Below are 8,576 nucleotides of genomic sequence, written 5' to 3'. Positions count from 1 at the left end.
TGTGTGGTGAATTATATATATGTGTTGGCAAGTATATGTGTGGTGAACTATATATCATATATGTGTGCTGAATTATATAAATGTGCTGTCAAATATATATATATATATATATATATATATGTGTGTGTGTGTGTGTGTGTGTGTGTGTGTGCTGTGAAATAATATAAAACAAAAAAAACAGGTACTATATGGGCTCTTTGCCGTTTGCCAGCTGATGGCAAAGACCTGTGCCATCAGCTGGCAGATGGCAAAGGTGCCACATGGCACCCAGCTGTGCATCCTGGGGTGTCTATATAGTCTCTTTGCCATCAGCCTCCAGGGTGGGCAGACGAAAAAGAATAGGGCACAGAGGAGGGGGGGGAGGAGGAGGCAGACGGCAAAGAGTGGAGGGGGGAGGGGAGGAGTAGGCAGACGACAAAGATGGAGGGGGGAGGGAGACGACAAAGATGGAGGGGGACGGGAGGAGTAGGCAGACGGCAAAGATGGAGGGGGGGAGGCAGACGACAAAGATGGAGGGGGGAGGGGAGGAGTAGGCAGAGGACAAAGATGGAGGGGGGGAGGCAGACGACAAAGATGGAGGGGGAGGCACACGGCAAAGCCTCCGTTAACCCCTAACGGAGGCAACGCCTGTCGGCTGCCGTCTCGAGCACTTTGTCGACTGCTCCTAAGGAAAGCTGACGGCAAAGAGCTTTGCCGTCCGCTTTGGGGGGGGGCAGACGGCAAAGAAGGCCCTATGCGGTCGTAGGCTGATGCAGAAATTTTGTCGGCCGTGAGAATCTTTGCCATTTGTGATTTTGTCTTAGCCGTCCGGGATTTTGTCTTTGCCACCTGTGATGGGAGACGGCAATGAAGTTGATTCCTATAGTGAAGATAGATGGACTCCGAATCATTGGGGAACTTTTCAACCAAAGTGGATTCATATCCAGCCCCATAATCATTAGGTTTGACACAAGAAAACAAGGATTCAATGGGACTCACACCAAGCACTTTAAGATCTACATGATTCTTATCACGAGAACACGCCTTTTTAAACCATTCATGTCTAGCACGAATTTGGGCGGTTCTTTCTTGGCTCTCAATCATGGAAACACGCATAGCTTTCAAAGTTTCATCCATGTTAATTTTGGTAGGAGTGCTACTGCAACAAAAGACCTTCCAACGGTGCCAGAAATAGGAGTGTTACTTGATACTCCTCAACAACGGCACCAGGAATCCTTCAGCTGCGGCTACGCCTTAAGGGACTTCCTAGGCAAGTATGCAAAGGATTTCCCCCGTGGCCTTGGAGCCTTGCGTTGGTGTTCCCTCGAAGCGGAAAGGGTGATGTAGCACAGCGGTGGTAAGTATTTCCCTCAGTTTGAGAACCAAGGTATCAATCCAGTGGAGGAGTATCTCAAGATCCTGCACAAACACAAAAGTTTGCTCCCAACGCTATCAAGGGGTTGTCAATCCCTTATAGATTTTTCGCCAAGTGAGAACTGAAAGCAACAAAGTAACAAGCAAAGTAAAAGCGGGGGTGTAAATGATGGATGTGAATAGACCCGGGGGCCGTAGTGTTTACTAGTGGCTTCTCTCATAAAAGCAAGTAGACGGTGGGTGAACAAATTACTATCGAGCAATTGATAGAACCGCGCAAAGTATTGACGATATCTAAGGCAATGATTATATATGTAGGCATCATGTCCAAAACAAGTATATCGATACTTTCTGCATCTACTACTATTACTCCACACGTCGACCGCTATCCAGCATGCATCTAGTGTATTAAGTCCAAAAGAATAGAGTAACACCTTAAGCAAGATGACATGATGTAGAGGGATAATCTCAAACCAATGATGAAAACCCCATATTTTTACACTTGATGGCAACTACTTAATGTGTGCCTTGCTGCCCCTACTGTCACTGGGAAAGGTCACCACATGGTAGAACCCAAAACCAAGCAGTTCTCCTATTGCAAGAATCATAGATCTAGTTGGCCAAACAAAACCCACGACTCGGAGAGACTTACAAGGATATCAAATCATGCAAATAAGAAATCAGCAAAGACTCAAATATATATCATAGATAATCTGATCACAAATCTACAATTCATCGGATCTCGACAAACACACCGCCAAAGAAGATTACATCGGATAGATCTGCATGAAGATCATGGAGAACTTTGTATCGAAGATCCAAGAGAGAGAAGAAGCCATCTAGCTACTAACTACAGACCCGTAGGTCTGAAGTGAACTCCTCACGAGTCATTGGAGGGGCGATGATGATGATGAAGAAGCCCTCCAACTCCAAAGTCCCCTCCGGCAGGGCGCCGGGAAGGGTCTCCAGATGAGATCTCGCGGAAACGGAAGCTTGCAGCGGCGGAAAAGTATTTTTGAGGCTCCCCTGATTTTTTGCTGAATTTTTGGGAATATATAGGCCAAGGATCTAGGTCAGGGGGCGGCCAGGGAGGCCACAAGCCCTGACACTGCCGCCTCCCCCCTGGTGGCGGAGTGGGAGCCTGTGGGCTCCCTGGAGCCCACCTGGCTTGGCCCAGAGGCCCCGTGATCTTCTTCCGTTCGGGAAAAAATCATTTCGGGGTTTTTATTCCATGTGTACTCCGTTCCAAAATCAGATCTGAAAAGAGTCAAAAACACAGAAAAAACAGGAAGTGGCACTTGGCACTGAATGAATAAGTTAGTCCCAAAAAAGATATAAAAGGTACATAAAACATCCAAAGATGACAAGATAACAACATGAAACCATCAAAAATTATAGATACGTTTAAGACGTATCAAGCATCCCCAAGCTTAACTCGTGCTCGTCCTCGAGTAGGGAAGTGATAAAGAATGAATTTTTGATGCTTTCATGCTACCTAGCATAGGTGTCCTTTGTAATTCCTCTTATGTGACGTGAATGTTCAGATCCATTAGATTCAAAACAATAGTTTTCTATTGACATGGAAACAATAATCATTCAAGCAAACTAGCAAGGTAATCATGAACTTTCAAAATAACAAGGCCAAAAGAAAGTTATCCGTACAAAAGCATATAGTCTAGCTATGCTCTACCATCATTGCACAACGAATTTAAATCATGCACAACCCCGGTATTGGCCAAGTAATTGTTTCACACCTTTACTTTCTCAAACCTTTTCAACTCTCACGCAATACATGAGCGTGAGCCATGGTTATAGCATTATAGATGGTGTGGAATGTTGTGGAGGTTGCAAGACAAAAAAGGAGAAGATAGTCACATTAACTAGGCATATCAATGAGCTGTGGAGATGCTCATCAATAGATATCAATGTGAATGAGTAGGGATTGCCATACAAATGATGCACTACAGCTAAGAGTAAGTGAAAGATCTTAAAGAAAACTAGTGGGTGTGCATCCAACTTGCTTGCTCACGAAGACCTAAGGCAATTTTGAGGAAGCCTATCATTGGAATATACAAGCCAAGTTATATAATGAAAATTTCCCACTAGCTATATGGTGGTGACAAAACGAGAGACTCTCAATCATGAAGATCATGGTGCTTAATATGCACAAGTGTGGAAAAAGTGGTAGCATTGTCCCTTCTCTCTTTTTCTCTCATTTTTTTTGGTGGGCTCTTTGGCCTCTTTTTTCGGTGGGCTTCTTTGGCCTATTTTATTTCCTCACATGGGACAATGCTTCATTAATGATGATCATCACACTTTCAACTCAAAACTTAGAGCAACGATGACTCTATATGGAATGCCTTCGGTAGTGTACCGTGGCAATGATCTAGCATGGCATATACATTAATGGAAACATCATGCTAGCTATTTTACGATCATGTAATGGCAATGTAGACGTGGTTGCACATGTCATGGTGGTAGTTGCATGGCAATATATCTCGGAATGACTTTGAAAAAGCCATAGTAGGTAGGTATGGTGGCTGTTTTGAGGGAGGCTAATGGTGGGTTTTGTGCACCGGCAAAAGTTGCACGGCACTAGGAAGATAGTGATGGTGGCAGGTGAAAGTGCATCTAAACCATGGACTCAACATTAGTCATGAAGAACTCATATAGTTGTTGCAAAAGGTTTATTAGTAATCGAAACAAAGCATTCAATGCATACTCCTAGGGGAAGGGTTGGTAGGTATAAACCATCGCGCGATCCCGACCGCCACGCAAAGGATGACAATCAATATACTAATCATGCTCAGATTTCATCACATAGCGGTTCACCATACGTGCATGCTACGGGAATCACTAACTTCAACACAAGTATTTCTAGATCCACAACACCTTACTAGCATGACTTCAATATTACCATAACCACAACTCAAAACTAATTGAGATGAATCAAACTTCTCTAACTATTCAATGCACATGAAGGTGGAAGTTTTCGTATCACTTTGGATAACTACCCCTTTTGAGACTACTTTCAAAGCATAGATCAACTACCAAGCCACGCACCATTGTGCTCTAAAATATATAAGTGAGACACATAGAGAAAAAGTGTCTAGCTCAAAATATATAAGTGAAGCACATGTGAGCAGAATTGTCTACCAAAAGATATAAGTGAAGCTCGACAAAATCACGGTCAGTGCATGTCTCTCTCTCTAGGTGTGCAGCAAGGATGATTGTGACACAGCAGAAATAAAAGACTCCTACGATACAAGACGCTCCAAGCAAAAACACATAACATGGGGTGAATAAAAATATAGCCCCAAGTAACGTTACCGATGGATTGAAGACGAAAGAGGGGATGCCTTCCCGGGGCATCCCCAAGCTTAGGCTTTTACGACATCCTTGAATCTCTTGGGGTACCTTGGGCATCCCCAAGCTTGAGCTCTTTCCACTCTTTATCCTTTTGTCCATAAGAACTTCACCCAAAACTTGAAAACTTCACAACACGAAACTTAAACAGAAACTCGTGAAAACATTAGTATGAGAAAGAAAACCACAACTTCCTTAATTAGGTACTGTAGCAAACTTAAATTCTACTTGTGCTGATGTTGGGTTACTGTATTTTCAATCTTCCATGGCTAATACCCCCCGATACTATCCATAGTTTCATCAAAATAAGCAACCAACACAACAAAAACAGAATCTGTTAACAGGAGACCAGTCTGTAGCAATCTGTATATTTCGTACACCTCTGGTACTTCAAAAATTCTGAAAAATTAAGACAGCCTAAAGAATTTGAGAAGAAAATAGCAGCAAAAATAATCAACTCAAAAGCTCTTACAGAAAAAAAATAAAAATTCTTTTCGTGAGGGGAAAGTTTCTGTCTTTTCCAGCATGACCAAACGATCATCCCCAAGACTAATCATAACAGTTTTGCTTGGCACATACGCAAAAAGGAACACAAAAAACACAATCATAACAGAACTATGAAAGTGTGGAAAACACAAAATAGAAAGAAAAAGGATAGATTCGTTGGGTTGCCTCCCAACAAGCGCTTTTGTTTAACGCCCTTAGCTAGGCAAAAAGTGATGGAATTACGTATAGTCATCCTTGGTGCTCAAACCATAAGTAGCCCTCATCATAGATTCATAAGGCAATCTTATTTTATTTCTAGGAAAGTTCTTCATGCCCTTCTTTAAAGGAAATTGAAATCTAATATTCCCTTCCTAAATATCGATGATAGCACCAATAGTCCTTAGGAAAGGTCTACCAAGAATAATGGGACATGAAGGATTGCAATCTATGTCAAGTACAATGAAATCCACGGGTACATAGTTCTTATTTGCAACAATAAGAACATCATCGATCCTTCCCATGGGTTTCTTGACAGTAGAATCCGCAAGATGCAAATTAAGAGAACACTCTTCAATCTCATGAAAACCAAGAATATCACATAAAGACTGTGGAATCACGGAAACACTAGCACCCAAATCACACAAAGCATTGCACTCATAGTTTTTGATCTTTATTTGTATAGTAGGTTCCCATTCATCATGAACTTCTCTAGGTATAGAGACTTCTAGTTCGAGCTTTTCCTTAAGAGATTTCATCATAGCATCTACGATATGTGCGGTAAAGGCTTTGCTTTGGCTATAAGCATGTGGAGAGTTTGCAATGGATTGCATCAAAGAAATGCATTCAAACAAGGAGAAATTATCATAATTGAATTCCTTGAAATCCAAAGTGGGAGTTTCATTACTACCCAAAATTTTGACTTCTTCTACTCCACTCTCCACATCTTTATCATCAAGATAGGTGGACTACGAATCATTGGGGCGTTTTTCCACCAAAGTGGACTCATATCCAGCCCCTCCATAAATAGGTTTGACACGCGAAAACAAAGATTCAAGAGTAGACACACCAAGCACTTTCAGATCTTCGTGATTTGTATCACTAGAACGCACCCTTTTAAACCATTCATGTCTAGCACGAATGTGGGTGGTTCTTTCTTTGCTCTCATTCATGGAGACACGCATAGCTTTCAAAGTTTCATCCAATTTGACCATGGGAGGAGCGCGTCTAACTTTCAAAGCATCAATATCACAAGACATCCTATCAACGCTCTTAGCCAAATCGCTATTTTGTGTAGCTTTTCCTCCATGGACGCATTGAAAATCTTTTGAGAGTTGATGAACTCTTTGATATTACTCTCTAAATCAGAGGGTAATTTGTTGTGATTTCCATAAGTATTGTTGTAGGAATTTCCATAATTATTAGAGGAGTTACTAGGAAAAGGCCTAGGAGCATAGTTTCCTCTAAAAGCATTGTTGTTGCCAAAATTGTTCCTACCAATAAAATTCACGTCCAAACTAGCGTTGCTACTCTCAATCAAAGAAGATAGTGGCATGTCATTACGATCTACGGTAGCGTTTTTACTAGCAACCAAATTCATCAACTCGTCCATCTTAGCACTAAGCGAGTTAATTTCTTCTATAGCGTGCACCTTTTGGCTAGCAGACGACCTTTCAGTGTGCCACTGAGAGTAGTTGGTCATGATATTGTCTAGGAGTTTTGTAGCGTCTCCTAAATTGATTTCCATGAACGTTCCACCTGAGGCGGAGTCGAAGATATTGTGAGAAGCGAAATTCAAGCCAGCGTAAAAGATTTGTATCATCATCCACAAACTCAAGCCATGAGCGGGACAATTTTTAATCGTAAGCTTCAGCCTCTCCCAAGATTGTGCAACGTGTTCATGATCAAGTTGGTTGAAATTCATGATATCGTTACGTAAGGAGATGATCTTAGCCAGAGGAAAATACTTGGATATGTAAGCATCTTTGCACTTATTCCAAGAATCGATACTATTTTTAGGCAAAGAAGAAAACCAAGTTTTTGCGTGATCTCGCAACGAGAAAGGAAAAAGTTTCAACTTAATCACGTCATTATCCACATCTCTTTTCGTTTGCATATCACAAAGCTCAATGAAGTTATTGAGATGGGATGTGGCATCTTCACTAGGAAGGCGAGAGAATTGCTCTTTCATAACAAGATTCTGCAAAGCTGCGTTCATTTCATACGATTCCACACTAGTGGGTGGAGCAATCAGACTACTAATAAAATCATTATTATTAGTGCTCGAGATGTCACGAAGTTTGGTGTTCTCAGCCATGATGACTTCAACAAACAAACAAGCACACAAGCAAGCAAGAAAACCGGCAAAGGAAAATGGCAAAGGCAAAAGAAAACGGCGAGGAGAAAGGCAAATGAAAACGGCAAATGTGAAGTGGGGGAGAGGAAAACGAGAGGCAACTAGCAACAAAACTAAATGCAAGAGATGAGTTTGTGAGACCTACTTGGATAGATCTTGATCTCTCCTCCCCGGCAACGGCGCCAGAAATACTCCTGCAACTACAACAAAAGACCTTCCAACGGCGCCAGAAATAGGAGTGTTACTTGATACTCCTCAGCAACGGCACCAGGAATCCTTCAGCTGCGGCTATGCCTTAAGGGACTTCCTAGGCAAGTATGCAAAGGATTTCCCCCGTGGCCTTGGAGCCTTGCATTAGTGTTCCCTCGAAGCGGAAAGGGTGATGTAGCACAGCGGTGGTAAGTATTTCCCTCAGTTTGAGAACCAAGGTATCAATCCAGTGGAGGAGTATCTCAAGATCCTGCACAAACACAAAAGCTTGCTCCCAACGCTATGAAGGGGTTGTCAATCCCTTATAGATTGTTCGCCAAGTGAGAACTGAAAGGTACAATGTAACAAGCAAACTAAAAGCGGGGGTGTAAACGATGGATGTGAATAGACCCGGGGGCCGTAGTGTTTACTAGTGGCTTCTCTCATAAAAGCAAGTAGACGGTGGGTGAACAAATTACTGTCGAACAATTGATAGAACCGCACAAAGTCGTGACGATATCTAAGGCAATGATTATATCTATAGGCATCACGTCCAAAACAAGTAGACCGATACTTTCTGCATCTACTACTATTACTCCACACGTCGACCGCTGTCCAGCATGCATCTAGTGTATTAAGTCCAAAAGAACAGAGTAACGCCTTAAGCAAGATGACATGATGTAGAGGGATAATCTCAAACCAATGATGAAAACCCCATCTTTTTACCCTTGATGGCTAATACTTAATGTGTGCCTTGCTGCCCCTACTATCACTGGCAAAGGTCACCACATGGTAGAACCCAAAACCAAGCACTTCTCCCATTGCAAGA

Source organism: Hordeum vulgare, chromosome 6H (assembly GCF_904849725.1).
Source record: "Hordeum vulgare subsp. vulgare chromosome 6H, MorexV3_pseudomolecules_assembly, whole genome shotgun sequence".
Taxonomy (NCBI): domain Eukaryota; kingdom Viridiplantae; phylum Streptophyta; class Magnoliopsida; order Poales; family Poaceae; genus Hordeum; species Hordeum vulgare.
Note: the sequence above shows the minus strand (reverse complement) of the source record.